Here is a 24605-nt window from a genome sequence, read left to right on the forward strand (position 1 = left end):
TCTTTCCAGCTAGGATGCTTGGAAGGATATACTGCCTTTGCTTTTGGATTCTACCACTCTTGATCTTTTTTCCTCTATATTAATAAAAGCACCTATCTTACATCTAGAAAGTTTCAAATTTATAAGAAAATCAAAGCACATTTAAATAATACATATCTCAGTATGGATCACTCAGATTTCTAGGTTTAAATCATCTAATTATTAGGAGTCTGAGTGGGTGAGTAATCTGCAAATACATTTTTCATGTCTTAATATATAAGCTGGAATCTGGCTAATGGAATAATATATATTTTGGAATTTGATACGTAATTTTTTTTTTAAGATCTCTTATTTAGAAAGTAGTGGCTGATTGTCAATGGATTTTATAAATAAGATGCTCTCAGTTATGGACCTCCAAGATAGAATTATGGTGAGGTTTCATGTTCGATGTGTATTTGTTTAACTATATAATTATATCACTAACCCAAACATTAGATAAAAGGGTAGGTTATTTTAGTAAATTGTAAATGGAATTTGTTATTGTTTTAATTTTTGCATCACTTAAAATTCCAAAGATCTGAAATCAACACCTGAGCAGAAATATATTCAAGAACATAAAACATACAAAGAAAGGAGGTTTATTAGAAATTAAATGTACTCTTTAATTAGGTCTGGTGTTCACATCTGAGTGAAATCAAATGGCCTTTAGCAAATATTTTACAAGCATGGTTTTTGTATAAGGAAAGGTAGGTGACATAATGATCAATTATGAGACTGACATGCTATTTTCTTTTATCTTTGGCTGCTCTGCTAAAATTCAAAGTACTGGGTTATACTACAGCATATCTTTTAGGAGCCCTATTAGATGTGTATTTTATTTGCTAATTAGTGTTGGTAGTTCCTCAGTTTGCAGCCAAAAGGGCACTAGGCATTGGATCAGAAAGATATCTGATATGCAATGGCATGTAATTTTGTAAAGCAAAAAATTATCATATTTTAGATTTTTATAGAGAGTAAAATTTTTTTTTCTTTGATTTCTATGTGTTCTCTGTGACAGATAAATTTTAAAACAGTCTGACACTCTGGTATACAAAGAACTGTATGTCCTTGCTTGTATGATCTCAAATAACATCGATATAATAAACTTCGGTAACATTGCACAGAGTTTGTCCGAATGCTATCTTTTTTTCTGAGTGCACTACTGTGTATGTGATATGATATTTGTGTAAATCAGTTATATATTAAATTAGCATATCCATGATATGTCATACACACATATTTATCCTATTTAATGATTTTCAGCAAATATGTATTGAGAATCTCTGATGTTGTGGACGCTAGAGTTGCAGCAGTGAGCTCAACATGGTCTCTACCCTCATGAACAGTACACACACTTAAGCATTTGCTGTAGATGTGAACAGTTTTCTCCACAAAGAATGCAACCATTTAGGACAATTTAGACAGAAATGGAAAAATAGAACTCCTGTTAATCAAGGTCTTTTTAAAACAGTGGACTGCCTCTTTAGTTTAGAAAGAAACTAATCTCAAATAAATTTGAATACCATGCCTAGGCATCTTTTTTTCATTCCTATTTTGAGTCAGTATTGTTCCCTACTGTTAACAAAAGTTAAACTTCTCCTTTCCTCTGATCCTTAATTTATAATTTTAAAAATAGATCTCAGCTGCACTGTGAATGTTATTACCACCAATGGGTTAGCTGTTATGTGGTTTACCGTTCTTTAGATGTCATTAAGTAATATCTTTGAGGTATCTAGTTTTCACACATATCTTTATTTTTCCTAGAAACAATAGCCTTTTTAGGTTGCCAGGAAAAATGGTTTCACTTCATAAATACCATCACCTGGCTGTTAGATTTATATATTATGTACAATTTACAGATGAAAAAAAAATAGTAAATTGAGTGAGTAACCCATTGTTCACTGTTAAACATATAAGAGATGCCCAAATAAGACCTAAGCAAGGTATGCAAAATGGCAAGCTTGCAGAGGGCAATTCATGGACTACTGACCTCCCAAGACAATGTCAAAGATTTTATTAATCTTACAACCATTATAAAAAGAAATGAGAAAACAATAATGGAAATGTAACAATTATCATAATGTGATGATGAAAATAAAAAAAATAAATTTTTAATGGCACAATAAAAGGAAAACATGGTAGAAAAATGTAATAGAACTACATACAATATAACCCATTACCATACATTTAAAAAGGCATTAAATTGCAACTCTTCCCAGCATGGTCACCCAAGTTGAATATCATGAAATGGCTAATGGTTCACTTGATACTTCCCAAAGTTTAGAGAGCAGCAGGGGTAGAAAAATTCATTTGTCATTTGAGCCTTTATGAACGACTAAGAGAATTATGTTCTCCACATTCACCGTACAATGGCAGGAAGAGTGGGAGGCACCGGGTAGAGCCTGTGACATCCAGCGCAAGAATTGAAAGATGCACAGCTGTTGGTGAAGGAAGGGAATGTTGTCATTTCGTGTTGGCGGAGAAACACTATCTTCTGGAAGGAAAGACAGGATCCTGGCAGGAAAGAATTTTAGATCACGTAATACTGAAATCACTGATGCTGAAAATAGTACCGAAGTAGCCTTGAGTCTGTTCAGCAATAACCAGCCCAACATTGGTTCTCCCCATTCCTCATGTGTATATTTGCAAAACCACAGTACCACAAGTAGGAATTGGTTACCAAACGTGGCTGTGCGTAACCACTCACAACTATGGGAGATTTCCTCTAAAATAATTTTGCTTCACTCACATGAAAGGCTGTTTTGAAAAACTTTACATGCAAAAAAAAGTTACAGGATATGATTGATGAAAACTTTAACAGAATTTTCATAAAGCCCTTAGAGATCAAGTAGTGAAAGAAGATCAGAAATTGAAGGTACTATTAGGGATTTAAAAACCACTTATTGAAGAAAAAACAAGATGCTTTGGGACACTGTGTATGTGATACAAGGTAAATGGATACTCTGAAGGCTGCCGTGTGAGTCAAGTGGTTCAGGATATTTATGACCTGGGGGCAGGGGGCGGGGGTGGAGAGAGGAGGGAAGAGAGGGAGGGGTAAATTGCAAAATCTGCTAGTGATACAAGACTATTTAGATTGAGTATTGGTAGAAGCCCAGAACCCAATTTCAGATTTGAAATACATATTTTTAAATTCCTAAGATATGTAAGGAGTTTAAAAATTATTGAGAGCGCATACACATAAGGATAATTTTACTGCTTACCTCATTTAGTAGATATTATATTCAGTCTCAAATAAGCCAGGGTTTTAGTCACTGGCCAAGAAATTTCTGTAAAGTTTGTGAGGTACTGAAATCCTTGGATGTATTTTACCGGGTGCTTTAAATGTAATATATAAAGCATTACTGAGGAGAAATTATAAAAATTATAACCCTATAACCCTTTCAATTTTAAAATGAGTTATCTGTATATTAAGTGCTGATGGTGTAAGTTAAAAGTACATAGAGAGAGTTTAAATATATGAGTAGGGCACAGAATGAGTACCCTTATTTTTCATTTTCTCTGGCCACTTTCAGGCATAATACAGATCAATTAACTTTCTAATCCATTAATAAGGATGGGTTCTCATCTGAATGTGCTCAAATGAAAGTCTAAAAATATCCCAGTTCAAGACTGCAGTGGTTTCTTTTTTTTGCCTATTTGTGTCGACTGACATTTGATTGCTGAAATCAAGTCATACTCTATCTAGGTGTAACCTTTCTGTACTGTATGCGAGGGTGTAGACTTTGTATGTCTTACTGAAAAAAAAATGTTGTTTTTGTGATTGTGTACTTTGTGACATTGGCGAATTTATCCAGAAAATTTATAGTAAAAAAGCTGCATAGGTTACTGGGTGTCTGATGGAGATGTGACCCGATGTGGAGTGTTAAGTGTGCTGGTATATAGAAGAATCTGAAAATAAAGTACTTGTCTCCATTAGAAAAACAAAACAGATGATAATGTGCTAAAATCATGGAATTGTCAAATTAAACAGTGTTAGTAGGAACCAATGATAAAAGGATTCTCTAATATGCAACTACTAGGGCATTTCTGCTAGCTGTTATGGAAGACATACTTGAAGAAATCATCTGATACTCTTTGAAAATATAAATAAATTTTTTAAAAGGAAAAAAAGAAGAAAGCTAGGAGGAAAAAAAAAAGGTAGGGACTAGTACTTTTTAAGATTTAAGTTTAGGAGCTAAGCCTTGTCAGTTTTTATTGGTTAATAAGATTGAGGAAATAGGTGCCAAGTATAGGTGGTAAGGAGACTATATTCTGGATACAGCCCTAACGGCCTTCAAAGTGTATATCTTTTTCATGATATCCTTTTTCTCCCCCTTACTTGACATTCTCTCAGAGGATTTAGTCCAATGTTTCCAGTTTAACTTGCACCTAGGTCCTGATGACATCTAAATAAATATTTCCAGCCTCAACATCTCTCAGAAACTCCAGCTCTGAATTTGACTGGACATATGTACTTAGATGTTTTAAAGGCATCTCAGACCTAACCTATTTGTTGCATTCCCATTCCCTCTATTTCAAAGCTTCCTGTGTTCATTACTGTAATTAATGCACCTGCCATATACCTAATCGCCCAAGCTAAGAGTATCAAAGTCAAGCCTAACTCTTCTCTTTTCATAGTTTGCTAAATCCAATTTATCAACAAATCTTTTCAATTATATATTTTCATTAAAAATTACCAAGCCAAACTCTTTCTGGGTTTTTTTTTTTTTTTATGACATTGCTCTAGAGACCTTTGCCATTTATTTTCTAGACACTTGCCACAGTTTCTTTTTTCTTTTTTTAAATGTTTACTTATTTTTGAGAGAGACAGAGACAGAATGCGAGTGGGTTAGGGGCAGAGAGAGAGAGAGAGAGAGACAGAATCCGAAACAGGCTCCAGACTCTGAGCTCAGTATAGAGTCTGACATGGGGCTTGCACTCATGAGCTGTGAAATCATGACCTGAGCTGAAGTCAGATGCTCAACCGACTGAGCCACCCAGGTGTCCCGCCACAGTTTCCAGTATTCCAGTTCCAGTAACTGTATTGAGTCTTTTTCCTTCTTATGTCTGTGTTCCACATTACTCCCACGAATATTTCCTAAACAGACATACACATCTCTACTCATTCTTTGCAAAAACTTTTCATGGTTCTTACATTATTAAAGAAGTAGTCCAAAATCCTTAGCTTGTACTGCACACTCCAGGAACATTGAAGTTAGTGGTTATTTCATGAGAAAGGCATGATTTTATGCCTCATTTTCTTGCTCTAGAAATTCCCTCCTCTTAGAATTACCTTCTGTCCAATCTCTTCATATGGAACTTGTAAAACGTATGGTTATCTTTTAACTCCCAAACCAAATACCACGTCTTCTGTCAGACTTCTCTTCTTCTCCTCTTACAGAGTTCTTTTTTCTTCTACATTGATTTAATTTGCTTAATGCCTTTGTTAAAACATGAACCAGTTTGTATTAGATGTTTTTGTTTATTTGATTCTGTTTATTCTTTTCTCTTCCATTATTTCTCTTTGACTTTTTCTTTTAATCCTGTTCTCTTCCTTTTGATCCTGTAAGATCTTTGAAGTCAAGGACCTTTGTATAACTAGTGCCAAGCACCAAATTAAAAATGTAGCAGGGCCTCTGTAAAGGTAAAATGAGTGAACCAAATAATCTTAGAATGAGAGAGAGACATGAAAATGGAAACCTAAGAGATTTGAGCAGTCAGTGCAGACTATGGGGGAAAAATGTTGAATAGGAATAAGTTCAACTGAGATTGGAGACCTTTCTTATGGGTATAACCAGTGCTGGAGGTAAGTGTGGCCCAATAAAAAGGGGAGAAAAGACAATTTAAACTTTTGGTAACAATGATTTGGTCAAAGTGATTGTCCAAAGGGTCCCAGAGAGTAGTCAGATAAATGAATCAAGATTGACCAACTGATCAAGGTGAGCCTGAGACCATGAGCATTCTTCACTTGTGTAAATTTCTGGAGAAGAGGCACCATCTTGGGAAAATCAGTCTTCATGCAAAGTAAAGAGTAGAGGTAATGTTTTAGGAAAAGATTCTCATGATTTCCAAGTTTGTTAGCAAAAAATGGGAGTGCTTGTAAAATTGGTATGCCAATGCTTTGGCTTTGGACCTTTGATGATTGGACTGAATAAATTAATAGGTAGATAGGAGCAGCAGTAAAAATGTAGTTCACAGGGATGGGATGGGCTCATTGGTTCAATTGGAAGTAAATGTTACTGATCTCTTCCTTTCTTTCTTTCTTTCTTTCTTTTTCTGCTGGACCCTTCCCATTAGCAAAAAATTCTTTTGCACAAAAAATCTAATTTTTCTTTGTTTACTTAACTCTCCATCTACCACCCCATTTCTTTCCTTACTTTTATAACAAACTCCTTGAAAAATTTATGTTCATTCTGTTTAATTTTTCTTTTCCATTGTCCCTTCATCCCAAGATTTTGTTTCCATGACTCCATTGCAAATTCATCTTTTCAAGTTCACCAAAGACCTTTTAGTGATTAATTCTAACTCATAATTCTTGGTCCTCTTTCTAACTAACCTATTTGATGAAGTTGATCCCTCGATGATCACTTCCTCTTAAAATGATTTTTTTTTTTTTTTTCACTTGACTTCTAGGACACCACATTTCCTTGGTTTTCCTTCAACTTCACTGACTGGTCCTTTCCAGTTTCCTATGTTTGTTGTCATTTCTATTGTAAACCTTTGAGCACTCCAGGGATCAATGCTTGGATATGTTCTTTCTCTATTTCATTAAATTATGCTCACTTCCTAGATTATCTTATCTATTCTTGTGGCTCTAATTGCTACATATCACTGAGAACTCCCAAGTATATATTTTCAGTCTAGTTATCCCTTTTAACTCTAGACTCAACTGTGTACTTTACATCTTAACTCAGAGAAACAGTTGGCATCTCACACTTAATATATCGAAAACCACATTCCCAATCTTCCTCCTCAACCTATGCTTCTTATAATGGTTCTCATCTAATTTAATTGCAATTCTGTTTTCCAGTTGCTTAGGCTAAAGTTCTTATAATCCCTGGTTCATCTCTTTGCCTCACACCTCACATTTATTCTGACAGCAGACTCTACGGACTTTCATTTAAAAATACATCTCAAATCTTACCCCTTGTTACCACTTTGCCATTCCCTGTCTGGTCATACCCATCAATGTCTATCATATGATTATGTTGCAGTAGGCCTCATAAGTAGTTTGCTGCCTCATTTCAAACTATTTTCAGTATCACAGCCAGAATGAACCTGTGTAATCATCAATCAAAAAGCCTAATAGGCCTGTGCCCCAACCCACTCTCATATCCACCCTGATTTGTCTAATGGGACGCTTACCTTTTCACTGACCTGACCTCTTTAGAGTTCCTCAAACATAGTAGGCAAACTCCTGCCTCAGTTCTTTTGTACTTGCAGCTTTCTCTCCCTAGACTGCTTTTCCCTAAGATAGCAAAACAATTTGCTGTCTGACTTCTGTCAACTCTCTGTCCCAATTTCACCTTCCCAGTGAACCATTCCCTGGCTACCTGATCTGCAGTTCTAAAAACTACTGTCTTCCCCTCTTCCCTGCTTTATTGTTTCACTTAGCACTTACCTAGATAACAAGTACTTAGACAGGACTTGCCACGAGCAAGGCACTGTTCTACGCTCTGCAGAAAATATTAGCTTATTTAATGATCATAATAACAACCCTTTGAGCTTGGCAATATCATTAGTCCCATTTTAGATATGAGAAAACTAGAAACTGGATTGGTTAAGTGACCCATCCACTGTCTAGATGGCTTTGTAAGTTGTACTCCTTACCACCCTATTAGGCAGCCTCTCGCCATGTCCACATTCTACATCTGTTACTTATTGATCTTTTAGATTCTCTGTCTCACAAAGTATTGGCCAAAATGGTGTAGGCTCAATGTGATGGGTAAAACTTCTAGGGTGTGTCCAAAATGAAAACAGAACCAAAACACAAGGAAATATAAAATTCCTACTCAGACTTTATATTCTTTCTCTTTCTCACAGAGGATCTAGTGAAGAACTCTGAGATCTTTTTTTTTTTTTTCAACTTTTTTTTTTTATTTATTTTTGGGACAGAGAGAGACAGAGCATGAACGGGGGAGGGGCAGAGAGAGAGGGAGACACAGAATCGGAAACAGGCTCCAGGCTCCGAGCCATCAGCCCAGAGCCTGACGCGGGGCTCGAACTCACGGACCGCGAGATCGTGACCTGGCTGAAGTCGGACGCTTAACCGGCTGCGCCACCCAGGCGCCCCAAGAACTCTGAGATCTTTATGGGTGGAATGGGGCAATTGTGGGAGAAATGACTCAGTGACTGACCAGGAACACCTGCATGGGATCATTGCATGAACAATCCAAAAATTTAGGGGTTGGCCTTCCATGAATAACACAGGAATCGTTCATATATAGGGGATAGTTGAAGATAGTGATTAAAATCAGTGAAAGATTCAAAAAAAGATTGAAGAATAAAGAACTCAGTGCAGGGTCCTGAGAAACACAACTGAATATAAGAGATTGAAAAACCAATCAAAGAGATAAAAGTAGACAATAATTTAAGATTGTTTATTGCCACTGATCAAAGCACAAAAAAATCTCCATAAAAAGTATGTTAAGATCAGTCAGAAAATGCCATTTAGAATTACTGGAAAGAGGTTATTGCTAAATTACTGGAACATAATTGCTAGAAGTTTATTTAAAACAACAGTAACCTTTTAAAATTAGATTATTTTGTGGGGTTTTTTTGGTGTTAAGTTGTAGGAGTTCTTTATATATTTTGGATATTAATTCCTTATCAGCTATATCATTTGCAAATATCTTTTCCCATTTTGTAGGTTGCCTTTTCATTTTGTTGATGATTTCTTCCATGTGCAAAAGCCTTTTAGTCTGATTTAGTTGCAGTTGTTTATTTTTGCTTTTGTTTCCCTTGCTTGGGGAGACAGATCCAGAAAAATATTGCTAAGGACAACATTCAAGAATTTACTGCCTATGTTTTCTTTTAAGAGTTTTATGGCTTCAGGTTTTACATTTAGGTCTTTAATCCAGTTTTAGTTTATTTTTTTGTGTTTGATGTAAAAGAATAGTCCAGTTTCATTCTTTTGCATGTAGCTTTCTAGTTTTTCCCAATACTTTTTATTGAAAAGACTGTCTTTTCCCCATATTATATCCTTGCCTTGCCTTGCCTTGACTTCTTTGTTGTAGATTAATTGACCATATATGTGTGTGTATTTCTGGCTAGAGGACATCTTTCCAAAGAAGATATATAGATGGCCAACAGATACACAAAATGCTCAAAAATCATTAATCTTAGGGAAATGTGAATCAAAACCACAATGAGATATCACCTCACATTAGTCAGGATGGCTAGTATCAAAAAGAAATAACAAATGTTGGCAAGGCTTTAAAGAAAGGGAACCCTTGTGTACCATTGATGGGAATGTAAATTGTGTAACCACTATGGAAAATAGTATGGAGGTTCCTTAAAATAATTAAAAGTAGAAATATCATATGATCTAGTAATTCCACTTCTGGGTATTTACTTGAAGAAAATGAAAGCATTAATTCAAAAAGATGCATGCACTCCTATGTTTATTGCAACATTATTTACAGTAGCCAAGATACGGAAGCAACCTAAGTGTCCATTGATAGATGAATGGAAAAAGATGTGGTATATGCAATGGAATATTATTCAGCCATAAAAAAGATTGAAATTTTGCCATTTGTGACCACAGGGATGGACCGAGAGAATATTATACTAACTGAAATAAGCCAGACAAAGACAAATACCACTGGATTTTACTTATATGTGGAATCTAAAAAACAAAACAAAGAGTAGTAAATATAGAGAATGAACTGATAGTTCTGGGGCAGGGTGGGAGGTAGGTGAAATAGGTAAAAGAAATTAAAAGGTACAAATATCTAATTACTGAATTAAAAAAGAGAATAACCTAAAAAAAAAAAAAAACCAAACTTTTGAAAATGGAAACACAAGAGCCAATATGGAGAGGTTAACTGAACAAACAAGGGAGAGAACTGTGATATTAAATCATCATAAAAAATGCAAGGGAATAATGTTTATAGTACAGGTAAAATTAGGAAGAGAGAATAAATTAGGAAGAGAGAAACTTTGAAGAGAAAGATAAGAAAAAAGAGAACCATCTTGATGCAGAACATGTTTTATGTTCCTTTTTTTTTTTTCCAAGATAATAAAGAGGCAGTGTTCTGACTGAATTTGGGAATGGAAAATAACACTTACATTGGTCAGTATGGATTAGAGCTCTTCTATAAAAGGGTCACGAGGGAATTCTAAAACCTTCTTGATGTGAACTGTGACCATTTCCAATTACAAATAGAAATGTAGAATCAAAGAAGAAAATTTATATGTACCATAATGTATTTTGGAGCCATTTAAAATACATCTGTCTCTTCCAGTTCTAATTAGGCAGCTAATTTGAATTGGGTAGCTATATTGGTGTGAAGAATTGTGGACAAATAGCATAAAGACATATTTTCTTTTATCAAGTAAAATGTCCAGTAAATGGCAATGATAAGCAATTCTTAAACATTTCTTTTTTTTTTTTTCATTTTTTCCCCACATATTTGATGTTTATTTATTTTTGAGAGAGAGAGAGAGAGACAGAGTGCGAGCAGGGGAGGGGCAGAGAGAGAGGGAGACACAGAATCCAAAGCGGGCTCCAGGCTCCGAGCTGTCAGCACAGAGCCCAATACAGGGCTTGAACTCATGAACCATGAGATCATGACCTGAGCTAAAGTCGGATGCTTAACTGACTGAGCCACCCATGCGCCACCCCACCCCCCTTTTTTAAACACTGTTTTTGATTTTTTTTTTTTTTGAGAGAGAGACAGAGTGAGAGCAGGGGATTCAATTTTTTTTTTTAATGTTTATTTTTGAGAGAGACAGAGCATGCGGGGGGAGGGGCAGAGAGAGAGGGAGACACAGAATTTGAAGCAGGCTCCAGGCTCTGAGCTATCAGCATAGAGCCCAATGTGGGGCTCGAACTTATGGCCGCAAGATCATGACCTGAGCCAAAGTTGGATGCTTAATTCACTGAGCCACCCAGGAGCCCTAAGAAAAGCAATTCTCTTAACCTAATGTGTTCTTATTCAGGCATAGGAAGTTGGTGAACAATAATTGACCATGTTTATCACTTCTTGTTTTTTTGTTTGTTTTGTTGTTGTTGTTTTCTTGGAAAACCTCTTCATTAAGCTGCTAGTGAGATTAGGAAAATCATGTATTTGGTAAAATAAAGGCAGAATCAGACATATTTGCCCTCTGGATCTTAGTTTTCCAATGTAGATTCACTAATCACCAAGGTCCACTCAAGGTATGAAAAGAACTCTCTAATTCCACAGGTATAGCACTTTTCATTTATTTTAAACTTACAGAGAAGATTACTCAGTCAGACAAAAACAGGTAAGCAGGTGACCATTCTCTGATGTTAGAGGAAAGAAGTATAATACAGATTTTCTACACTAAGATAAGCATGAGCATTGGTAAAGTCTCCTTCTCTTCTCTTCCCCCAGACAAGGACTAAAGGCTACTTCCGTCATATCTTAAAATGTCCAGCAACAACCTAAATGCTAATCCTGATTTTGAAAATGTTATTATTTTGTTTCTCTGGTTAATGCTGAATGACATTTAGGAAAATGCTGTCACGAGGAAAGATACAAGTTCTTTGTTTATAGACAAGGATCAATATGATAAATGATGTCACATTTGTTTTCTAAGTAACCCCTGTAGTGTCTTGAGTGATTATACAATTTGTGTGCAAACTTGGGGAATAATAGTATTGGTATTCATAATACAGCACAGTGTCTTCTTAAAGCCTAATAGAATTTCCAGTAATATTCTGCCTGGCATAAGGACTGTCTCAGAAACTGACTCGTCTTTTACCGTAAACTAGCTATGTCAACTCCAAGACTCTTGAGTATGTTGAGATAGAGGTCAAACCATGTTACTACAAGGTGGAATTTTAATTGTAGTCAGTTAACGTAACTGCTGCAACGGGTTTAAGAAAAACATTGTTTAGCCGAAATAAAGGAGCATTTTGTTAAGAAATTTTGTGACAGTCAGCAGCAATAACCCTGTGGTTTATTAAACAGAAATCTTCCATGATTAAGCCGGCAAAGGGGGAGACTTCAGCCTTGATCACCTCATTTTACTCTTTTTTGCGGTTTTGAGGAAATGAAACAAACCTTGGTAGGGAGCAGATCAAAGGTTAGCAAGAGGAGATAGCATCATTCTCTTTCCTGATTAGTCCATGAGGGCAATTAAGCAAGAGCCATAAAGTAGAATTATTCTTTTGCTCATTTTGGGGGGGGTGGAAATTTGGTATGTTATATAATCACAATATTTCTGAATGCTATTTTACATGTTCACATGCCTAAGGTCTCTTACTAATTGGGATATCTTTGCGTGGAACTCCTGTAGGGATGACATATCTTGCTGAGGGGACCATGTTGGGTATAAGACAGGCGGGAAGATACTTTTTACACTTTAATAATTTCTCTGCGCTTTTTAAGTTTTGCATAGGTCAATTAACTCCTCCATCTATTATTAAGCATTGGCCAGATCTGCTTTTGTTTGTTAATTGTGCTTCATATCTGACATTATAGATCATGTGCAAGGGGGTGGCTGCCTGTCAGATTCCTGAGTCTGTCTTTTGGTCTGGTGCCATGGGCGAGGGACTCACATGGGCAGGACACAGGAATTTTTTATTCAGCTGAAAATTACTAAATCGAGCCATGGGAGAAAACCACCTCTGTTTCAGAAAGTGTTAAAGCCTGGGCTGAGTGATTCCATCTCAATATCATAAGGCAGAAGAACACTGGTTTGTATTCAGGAGACCCTAGATTCAAATCTTGGCTCCATTATGTAAAAGCTAGACAAGTCCCTTAATCTGCCTGTGTCTCGGTTTTCTCATTTGTAGAGTAAGAATCGATTGCTTAGAATTGTTATGAAAGTTAAGGGAGGAAATTTGTAGAAATTTATTTAACACCATACTCATCCAGAAGATGCTCAGTCTGAATCCTGAAGCAGTTCAGACTGAACTTCCACTTTCTAAAGGCTGTATAATCATCTAGTTCTGCTAAGACAAATGCAGAGAGTTAATGTGCCAGCAGAGGACCTGTCTATACTGTTGGAGACACTGGGGTCTGTGGCAAATGGATGGGAAAGGCTGAGGCCAAAGTGGAAGCCATAAACAGATTTTGGTTTAACTTGGCGGGGTTTGTTCAGTAAGTACAAGTTCAAGCCAGGGAGAAGGGTGTAGTTAATAAGAAACAAGAGGATTTTGACTAGGAGCCTGGATACAGATATAACTAGGACTTACCTACTTAGTGAATCTATAAAGATGCAGAGATGTCACTTGGGATGACGATAGGGGCTTTCTAACCTTTGTTCTGGTTATGAACAGCTTTCTTGGTATGAGAGGTTAAAGGCTGTGGGTTTAGGCTGTGCAGAGAGAGATGGGATCCTGCCAGCACCAATAATAACAATAAAGGGCTGTGTACTCTGAGTGGTTTTCCCAGTTGACACAGCTTAGCTAGGTTCTCCTAGCTAAGGGAGATCTTTTTTGTTTGTTTTTTTCATGGGATCTTATGTGATAAAGATTTCTGAATTAGGGGTACTAATTCTGAATTAGAAGCCAGTGACTTCTAGAGTTGTCTCACTAGAACATCCTTTTATCCCTGGTGTTAAGTGGTTATTGGCCACATCTCAGGAAACAGTCTGACCTAAAGCTTAAACAATAAGCATTAACTTAATGAACTAAAATCAGTAAGTATAAACTAGTACAATTTGGGAAGTGGGGCAGACATTAAGAAAAATGACTATCCATTTAGTATCATCTCTTCCTTTGGATTCTACAGATTATGTCAAGTTAGGATATAGGCATTCCAAGAGATAGAAGATGCTTTCTCACATTGTTCAGTGTTTATTATTTAACGATGCATAATATGTCATCTCAACTGTATTTCCATTTGCCTTCGATAACTCTGTGTACTACATACAAACATACCCATAGAGCTAAATTGTACTTGTCAGTATTGACGTTATTTAAATATTTTTTTCAATGCAATTAATATTGTTTATCAATGAAAAAAATGGATTGGAAGGGTGAGAATTACTGACATATTTTCTCTCCTCTTTTCCTTTCTTCCTTCAGAAGTTTTGTAAGCATTCCTATCAGCACGAAACAGGTGAGGATCCCACTGGGCACAGGGTAATCCTTGTGGATAAATGGTACATATCGAAAAATCTGTTGACTTATCATCTAGCGACAGCTGCCCAACTACCTTTCTCCCTACTGCGAGAGTCCCTGGCTGAATCATCAGAAGTTGATTAATAATCAAAAAAGTAGAAGCTGCTAGGGTGTAGGAAATAGGCGCTCACTTACACAGTACAGCTGAGAACAAAATTGGCACAATTTTTTTCTGGACAAGAGTTGGCCTATATATTAGCAGCCTTTAAAATATGGTTACTCTTTGACCTTGCAGTTTCACATTTGTGAAATTATTCAGAAGAAATAATCAGATAAATGTGCAAATATAGAAGTCCAAGGATGTTCACTGCAGCATTGTTTATAATAATGGAAAATTGGAAACCTATCTAAAATGGTCAGTAAAAAGGACCTTATTATGATACTTTTCTATGACAGAGTAATATGTACACATTACAAAATTTTATAAAAAATGCATAATCATATAGGAAAATATTCGTGAACTAGTATCAAGTGAAAAAAGCGAAATGGAAAACTGTATGTTTAGGTAGTAGCATTCTATTTTTGTAATAAATATGCAGATTTAGATACTTAAAAAAAACCCCACAGTACCATGTATCAAAAAGCACGAGAGTTACATTAGTGCTATAATAGGTGATTTTTTTTCTTATGCTTTTCTGTCATAAACATGTATTAATTTTGCCATCACTTAAAGGTAATTGTGATATTGAGCGCATCCCTTTTTTCTAGAATTGTAATGCCATCAGCAGTGATTTTTATCTCTTTTGTTCATTGCTGTGTGTTCAACACCTAGAAGAATGTGTAACTATAGTTAGGGGCTTAATAAATATCTGTTTAATGAATGAATTCTCACTCTGTTCTATTATTCTCAAACATTACCATACCAGAGAGCCAGCACCTTCTTAGGACAGTTGTGTTGAAATGAACAGAAGCTCAAAATGATCCAGCCCCCCCAAAATAGTCTTAATTTCTAGAACAGTCCTAGAGACTGAAGGTCATATTTTAATGCTCTAAGATTCCCCAATTTATGCTCTAATACCCCAGTTTAGTTTATATTATTATTATTTTTAACGTCTATTCTATTTTTGAAAGAGGGAGAGCATGTGAGCAGGGGAGGGGCAGAGAGAGAGAGGGAGAGAAAGAATCCCAAGTGGGCTCCATGCTGACAGCAGCAAGCCCCATGTGGGGCTTGAATTCACAAACTGTGAGATCATGACCTGAGCCGAAGTCAGACACTTGACCAACTGAGCCACCCAGGTGCCCCTAGTTTATATTATTTGTATAATTTGGGGTGGGAACCAGGATTTAAAGAAATAACAAATGGCCGTGCATAAAAATGAAGTTCCTCATTTCATTTATCTTTTTTTATGCAACAAAAATTATCACATGCTTATTTTTATTGTGTGTTGAAAACATTTGGGGGGAGTATAACAGCAAATATGTAAACACTTGTAGTTTAAGTTTGTTGTATTTTTGGTTGCCCACCATCTTCTGGATACCCTTTTTATGCATGGGGAATCTCTCCCTTTATGAGATCTCAATCTCCAAGGCAGACACCAGAAACTTAAATTTTAAACTTCGTTTACAGCTATAGCTCGAGAATTTTTTGTAGATTTCTCCCATCAAATGTTCCCAAGCAAGGTTTTGATTAGGAAACATACTGCAGGAAGAAAGAAGCACGGTGCAGTATCTATTTTTCTGGTGAAGGTGACTGAGAAGTAGCCAGTGTTATATGTCTCAGTTCTAACAGTTAGGCCTGGGGATTTATAGGCAGGAAAATCTGGGGTTCCCAGCAGCAGCAGAAAACTGTTCTGTGAGCAATTATGTCATTGTAATTTGGATATTGTCCTAGTTAGATCACTTCCAGTGATTCTCTGACCTTCCCCCAAATCCTGTGAATTGCCTACTATTGTTCCATAGTATGTTTCTCCTTCTAAGAGTAACAGAACTCCCAATAAAAGGCTTCTTACGATCTTTTCTTCTCTCTCCTCTCTTCTCCTCATCTACAGGATGGCTATATAGTTATACCACAAAGTCTACTACCCCACTGGCACTGCACTCAAGTATTCTGCATCTCTGTCCACTACAGTAGTTGAACTATATGTCCCTGGCCCACAATGGCCATCTCGGTTTTTTTTCATCCTGGATCCCACCGTCTCTCTCCGACTAAAGGACATGGCAATTAGCCCCTCTCAACTCCACATCACCAGCATTCTTTCCCATTGGTGTAATGAATGTTGTAATATATTGTAACGATAATTATCCATTGCCCTCACTGCCCTCTCCAGTGAATTAACCATTTCCCTTCTCTCTGCTAAAACAAACTCCCTCAAGAGTTGCCAGTATTCATAGTTTTCACATCCCTGCCTCTGCAGCCATCCCAGGACAAGCTGCCACCACCAGTTTCCATCTGGACCACCGCAGTAGCCTCTTGTATGTCTCTTTGCTTTCTCACTGACAAATATGTGCTCTACTCAAAGCAGCTGTGGTGAGATTTTAGAAATAAGGTCAAGTCACATCTTGCTCAGAATTTCCCAATGCTTTTATCTCACTAACATACAAGTTGCAAGTCCTTGCCATTTGGCACCAGGCTACTTTTTTGACCTTATCTCCCATTTCTCTCACCCTCTTCCATTACCTCTGTTCCTTATTTTTTCTCTAAACTTCCACGAATGCCTTTACATCCAAGCCTGTGCATTCACTGCCCCTTCTTCCTCGGATACTCTTCTTCTAGGTAGTCACTTAATTTTGAGATTTGCTCAAATGCTCCGCTCTCTTGGAGGATTTTTCTCCTTACCTTACCTGCAACAGTTGTCTTCTGCCCCTAACACCCTTTCTTACCCTGATTTCTTTTTCCTCAGAGAACTTATTACCTCTTCTGTTTTATGTCCTTATTTGCATATTATCTATCTACTCCCACTACAATATTATCTCTATGAGAGCAAGAATGTGGCTTGATCACTGCTGTGTTCCCGGTGCTTAGAGGCATTAGGTAAATATTTGTTGAATGAGTGCCTGGGATCTTATGAGAGCAAAGAGCAGGGAGTGCCATGTATTCTTCCTAGGAGGTTCTTCTCAGTGGAGGTGGTTCTGAAACAAGTACTGAATAATGGGACATATGCCAGGCAACAGGCAAAGAAGAGAGGAGAGGACATTGTAGAAGAGGGAATGGTATGTTCAGGTGCACAGAGAAATGGAAGTTTTAATTCTAGGGGGAAGAGTACTTTCTTTATAGCTAGTGCCCAAGTATGGATGGAGTAGGGAGTGTGATGGAGTTTTCAGAGATAAACCTTGAATGGTAGACACCATGATAAATGTGTTAGGTTTATTCTTGCAAAGTTTAGCAGTATAACTGTATGAATACTGTACCATTCCAAGGATTTTTTCTACATTTTTCATATGCTTATTTTATTGAGAAAGAAATTTTATTGGAAAGAAAATTAAACCACTTTATATTGCTGTGGCCGAAATGATGCAGAACCAAAAATCCAATTACCTAATTTATGTCTTCCTTTCTTAAAAAGCATCGAATGCTTTTAGTAGTATTTTTCAGACTCTACCAAGTGGTATAGCCTCCTATATAATCTATGTATATGAGCTATGCTCATATGAAGTGGCAAATCAGAGATCAAATCCTTCTCCTTCTCTATTTGAATGAATGGTTGTTGGCTTGTGTCAATCTGATTCAAAAATAGTAAAGGAAAAGATTAATTTTCTCATACATAGTGGCTCTTAATCCTTTGACACTGATAAATGCTATGGACAGTCTACCTAGAGAAATATGTGTAAACACACATAAACAGTTTTGAATAAAATTTTAAAAAGTGTTGGATGCACCCTGCGGCCATTCATGTCTCTTTTATGTCCATTGGCTCGGTTACACATGTATCATGTTTCTCACACATATACCATGTTACTCAAAAGGTAGTAAGTCAAAGTAGTATGAAATGAGTCAACTAAATATTTTCAAAATTACACACTTCGGATATATTATTAGCATATGAATGCGTTTTATACATTGGATGTCATTATTTATCCAGTGTGTCTCTGAATGATTTATAAAAACATTGGATTCCCTGAATATATAAAAAATCTTGGAAAATAGTCCCTCAATAAATAAACATAATAGGTATAGAATAGTATTTTAGATTAACTGGATTAAAAAAAAACATAGGCAAAATTAGAATATTCCTAACTTACTGTTAAAGTGGTAAACAAAAATCAGTTAGGTGGAAACTTAAAGTATTTAATCTCAAAAGTTTGCCAAATGGATGGGGACTTTTAGTGATTAGGATGTGTTTGGCTGCAAGTACCAAAAACATATCTCAAAATGCTTAACTCTAGAGAAAGTTTATCACTTCACATGTAAGTCACTGGCATGCAAGATGACTCCAAAGTCAAGTAGTTAAGCAGTTCAACAATGCCAGCAGAGATTAAGGTTCTCTGCATCTTCCCACTCCCACAATTTCAGGGAATTGCCTTGGTTGTCAGGCCAGCTGTTCCTGTGGTCCCATTATGGATGCTACAGTTCCAGGAGGCATTCAGATATGTGACCATCCAGAGGAATAAAATGACAGTCTCTTCTCTGTGTTTCTTACTCTAAGTCCCTCCCCTTTTATGTAGGAGACCTCTCTTCGCAGCCCATTGTCCAAAATGGGTCATATCCATTTGTAAGCCAATCATTGTTAAGGAGAATTGTATAAACTTGATAGAGTTAAATTGTTCATGATTTGCTCTTGAGCTGAGAACAAAAATATATTTTCTGAGGTATAGGTACATGCATAAAACTGGGGTCTCCTTAGCAAATAAGAATGAGGAAATTATGGGTAGGCAACTATTAATCTATCTTGTAAGAGTTGAACAAAAATATGAAGGAAAAATATTTTCGTAGCAAAATAGGGTTAGATTACGTGTCTACAATATTGGCTTCTGTGGGTGATGGAGGAAAAATGTCATGAGATCATTAGCTTTGTAGGCGTTGATTAATGTAATTATTGAATACAAATGGAAGCAATTTTTTTTTCAGAAATATCTATTAATATTTGAGAAGTGTTAATGTTATGATTACCTAGGTACATTTAACGTCTCTGTGATTGATTTCCTCATTTGTAAAATGTGGATAAAGCAACCTTTCCTAGCTATCTCATAGACTTCCTTTGTGAGCCAAAATGATTACATCTGTGAAGGTTCATTGTAAACAATAAAACGAAATTCAAAAGTTGTTAGTCTACTTCTCTCTCAGATTTCAAAGCACTTGACATAAGTGGTCTTATTAAATTAATGTTAGTGAGGTGGTTTACAAGTGCTATGGTATTTCTTGTTTACAAATAAAGCCATTTGGAAATCTTGATTTTCATGGAACCAACATTGTATAGGTAGCCAAGCTAGAAATAGAATCACACCTCATACCTGGCTCAGTTTTCTTCATAAGATTTGACTACCTTGACATTAAAAATAAATTGTAACATTTAGCTATAATTCCTTTTGTCATGGATAACAGTGGCTTTACAACTTTTTGATTGTGAAAGAAAAAAAATAATTTTACATTATAAACCAGTACATGTGTGCAGGTGCATGTACACACAGACTACATATACATCTACACAAATAGAAATATAGAAAACAGATAAAAAACTATTAAACATACTTATTCTATGTGCAATTAGTTCTGACATTTTTTTGTTAAATTTGACTAAAACCTTTGTTGCAACTTATTAAATTGATTTTATGAGCAACCAATAGTTTGTGACCCATAGTTTGTAACACACTACTACGTTCTACTAGTGCTACTCCTTCTACTAGTATAAAAGCAGTGAGGGCATCTGGGTGGCTCAGTCAGTTAAGCATCTGACTTCAGCTCAGGTCATGATCGCATAGCTTGTGAGCTTGAGCCCCACATCGGGCTCTCTGCCTCATGCTGGGTTCTCTGCTGTCATCACGGAACCCACTTTGGATCCTCTGTCTCCCTCGCTCTCTGCTCCTCTCCCACTCTCTCTCATTCTCTCTCTCTCTCTCAAAAATAAACATTAAAAAAAAAAAACACAGTGAAACAGGGATAGCCTAGAGACTTTGGGGCTCTATCCAGTGGAAATCCTACAGATGTGTTTTGTTAGGGCTGGGCAGTGTTTTGTTGCTGTTGTTATTATTATTGGTTTGTTTTTATTAGCCTAAGCTTTACCTCAGAAATACTGAATCATGATATCTAAGAAAAGGCATGGGCATACATATTTTAGAAAATCCTCACAATTGAGAACACAATGTTTTAAATATTTCGTGAGTAATTGCAGTCAATCCTGCGATCTTCCAACCATCAGTATTCTACTGGACTATCCATCAGACTCAACATGTACCAAATTGACCTTAAAATCTCCAAACAAACTCGTCCAGTCCATCTTTTCCTTTCCCTTCAGTGTCCCCACCCCCATATATATATGTTTTGTTCTGTAAGAGTTTCTAGGTCCTACATTTGTATCAGTAGAGGCTGTCACCATATACTCAGCAATAAGCTGGTTTCTCTTCACTCATTTCCCCTCCACAAATGAATTAATTAACATTACTCATTATTTCTGCTATCAAAGTCCCTGCCTTAATGCAAGGCTTCCTCATTCTTTACCTGGACTATTGCATAATTACTGTTATTCTCATCTCTCCTTATTCTCTTCAAATCAGTTCTTGATGCTACCAGCCAGGAGTCTTTGCTTAAGGTGTTTAATGGCTCTGTTTCCCAATAAGATAACTCTAAACTCTTTTTAGCAGCAAAGAGCAAGGTCTTTCTACCCAAGCTTCCGTTTATTTATTTCTCCCACTGTAATCACTGCAGCTCCCATTCATACCTACCTTTAATTTATCATGTTCCCAATATGTACCAGGCTGCCTCATGCTTCTGCACCACTGTGGCCCACGGACAGAGCTCCCTCATTTGACGCCTAGCTCCTATCTTTTCTTTTAATTGACATTCTGTACACTCTGCCTGATTTAGGGAGACACAACTGCATTCAAATTCTGTCTGTGTCTCCTAATCTTTCTAGTGATCTTAGGCAAGTTGCCTTCCTGTACCTTGGTTTGCTGCTTTGACTTGTAGGGCTCTTGCAAGGTTTAGACTTAATATATGGAAATTGAACAGCACAATTTCTGGACATCTACACAGGCATCTTCAAACCCCGATTTCATGTTTGTGAAGTTATGACTAAGTTTTTGTATGGCAAAATGAACACACTTGGAATTATTTGGCTCTGAACAAATAATGGGCTTGTCTAAAAATACACATTTAATTTTGTGTGTATTTATTGAATAACTACCTTATGCCAGATCTGGAGGTAAAAAGTGAATGAACTATTGGCATTTAATCTATATTTTTTGCATCATTGACACACTCTAAAACATTTACTAGAAATTTATACACTTTTGATAATAATAATGACTTCTGTAAAGTATTTTGTAGCATGACATCTTCTTTTTTTTCCTTTTTATGAGTGGCCTCAAAGCCAACAACTTGAAAACTGGCTTAGCTTTGTAAACAAAACATCACAATGCTTTAAAATGGCATGAATTGATCAATTTGAAGAGGTAGTTAGTAAACTGTAGCATTAACTTCGCTCGCAGTGAGAAAATCTTTAATGATCTATAAAGGGGAGCAGATAGCATTTTAATGGAATTTGAAGACGATGCCAATATTTGCAAGAAAAGGAGACTCTTAAACATGGACCACACTGCCTTAGAGCAGGAACAGGGCTTACCACTAGGTCAGTTTTAAATGCAAAGTGGGACAAATTCATCAGAAACCTAGATGTGCAACAGGCAGAAATGGCTTCTGGGGAGAAGAGAGTTAGCTGCAGGGGCTCGTGGCCAAATCTCTCCCTAGTTTTGTAAGTGCTGGAGTCAGGGTGGCTGAGAAGAGGCATTGCCTTTCACAAAGATCTTCTGGACATTGTCCTAATCTCACCTCCCACCCTTTTGGGAAAACAGTACACACAGATCAGTAGGCATGAAGGGTGACATATGCTTGCTATATATAACCAGCCACTGGATTTATCTTGGATAAGTAATAAGAACCAGGGAATAATCCAAGCATATTAGAAGAGTATAAATACACACAACAGAGAAAATTTTTATACAGATTGCGGGGAATTCGAATGAGAGAGGGAGAGAAAATTAGGAAAGTCAAAGTTAAGTTCAGGCTTTAAGGGAAAACAACTAGAGTCTAAGAACTCTGCTTTCTCAGAAATAAGCTGCTAGGAAAAGCAGTTGAAAGCTAAGACACAGAGAAGGCACTCATTTCCAGATGACAAAACCTAAGATGTATTATTGCTCTAGACTGATCCTCTGTCGGAGCAAGATTGAATGGATAACCTATTTGGTCTTTCCATTTCTAGCTCTTTTTCATTTCCACTTCCATTATTCTATGAATATACAAGAAAGGGAAATATAATATTGTTAAAGCTCAGGTATGATTTATTGACTCACTGTATCTTTAAGATAACACATGTACATTGTGTTGTTATACTTGATAGCACGTTTTTTTTTTTTTCATGAATAGTCGTGAATAGAGTAAACAGACTCATAAAGCCTGTTTAAAGTGTCAGCGGGTAAGTTACTGCCGATGGTGTCTTGGGGCTGCGTTAACTTAGACATGTAATTTTTCTTTCTTCCTCTTCCCTCTCGCTTCCCCTTTTTAATTAATAGATCTTCTCATTCATGAGCATTTAGCATCACCTTGTTTGCTTGATGCAATTCCCTTTGGGGGTTTCCTCTGTGGATGTAGTAGAAGGACATAGGGGAAACAGTTTGATGAATCACAATTTGTTGAAGGCAGTAATGGTAGCAGCGATAGAAAAATGGAATATTTGCAAAATGCCAGAGGTGAAGGAATAGGACACACATGATTAAAGTTGCCATAAAATCAAAGCTGTCAAAGCAACAAAAGCCGTAAAAAAGAAATATTCTGGCAACGTCAGTCTCCCCACACATCCAGGGGTGCCATGAAGCATATTACTAAAGAAAGTCCGTTAGGAGTAGAGGAAGACATTTTTCCCACTGACTATGAAAACATATGCTGAACTATAAATGTTCTCTGCCCCAGGAATTTTAGCTTGAGCGTCTTGGGACTGCAACCTTAAAACACCATTTGGAAAGCAAACACTAGTGACACTATTTCAAGGGGCTGAAAAAAGAAGGGAGGAGGGGATGTAGTAGGAAAGGTGATTTGGGGAAGCATATTCAAAGGCTGAGGCTGACTTTGGGGAACCCCGGTAGAGGATGTAGAATCTTGCATTCAGTAGTACCTGTGTTGTCTTTTCATAAAGATAGTGTTACTGTGGAGCTGGAAGCATGGAAAATGCCTCCATTTCCTTCCCAGAATTCACAACTAGGGGGCAGGTGGAGTCTGCTGAGTGATATGCAAAGTGTATGTCTAGAACCAAAAGGTAATTATTCCCTACCTGATGAGATCCAAGCTACTTTGGCATATGTGATTGGTTAGAAAGGGAAATGATCTGGAAACGTCCTAGAGTAGCCTAAAAACCTAAAGGTATACCAGGAAGGGATTGCACTGCTTGCTTTTGCTGCGCTTGATGGAAAGCTCTGCCTGACTGGAAGGTAGACTCTTAACATTAGAAATAAATTCTAAAGTTATGGGCAGGGGCGCCTGGGTGGCTCAGTCGGTTAAGCATCCAACTTTGGCTCAGGTCACCATCTCACAGTTCGTGGGTTTGAGACAGCTCAGAGCCTGGAGCCTGCTTCGGATTCTGCCTCCCTCTTTCTCTGTCCTTCCCCCACTCACACTCTGTCTGTCTCTCTCAAAAATAAATAAACATTAAAAGATAAAAAAATAAAGTTATGGTCTGGGTTTGAGTGAGACAACAGATTTGGAGTTTGGTTTTAAACAGAAGCAAGTTGTTACATAGCTCCTTGTATGGAAAATATACGCATATATATATTTTTTTAAATCGCACTATTTCTGCCAGGCTATTAGTGGTATAGTTTAAAATACTTTTGTGAATACATAAAAGTACAGTAGTCCCCATATATCTGTTCCAAGACCTCCTATAGATGCCTGAAACTGCAGATAATACTAAACAGTATATATATACTGTTTTTTTCTTACATATACATACCTCTGACAAAGTATAATTTATAAATCAGGCACAGTAAGAGATTAGCAACAAGCACTAATAAAAGAGAATGATCACAATAATACTATTAAAAAGTTAAATGAGGGGCGCCTGGGTGGCGCAGTCGGTTAAGCGTCCGACTTCAGCCAGGTCACGATCTCGCGGTCCGGGAGTTCGAGCCC

General features: G+C 36.9%; 1 long non-coding RNA gene across 1 annotated transcript in view; it reads left to right on the forward strand.

Annotated features, from left to right (window-relative positions):
- The window catches only part of LOC121018551 (uncharacterized), a 43239-nt gene that overhangs the window by 13720 nt on the left and 4914 nt on the right, over window positions 1–24605 (forward strand). Inside the window, exon 3 of the long non-coding RNA XR_005785223.1 lies at window positions 14240–14273. This is a non-coding gene — a long non-coding RNA (uncharacterized LOC121018551). The remainder of the gene's footprint in view (window positions 1–14239; window positions 14274–24605) is intronic.

Source organism: Herpailurus yagouaroundi, unplaced genomic scaffold (genome assembly GCF_014898765.1).
Source record: "Herpailurus yagouaroundi ecotype Mexico unplaced genomic scaffold, PumYag 77, whole genome shotgun sequence".
NCBI lineage: Eukaryota > Metazoa > Chordata > Mammalia > Carnivora > Felidae > Herpailurus > Herpailurus yagouaroundi.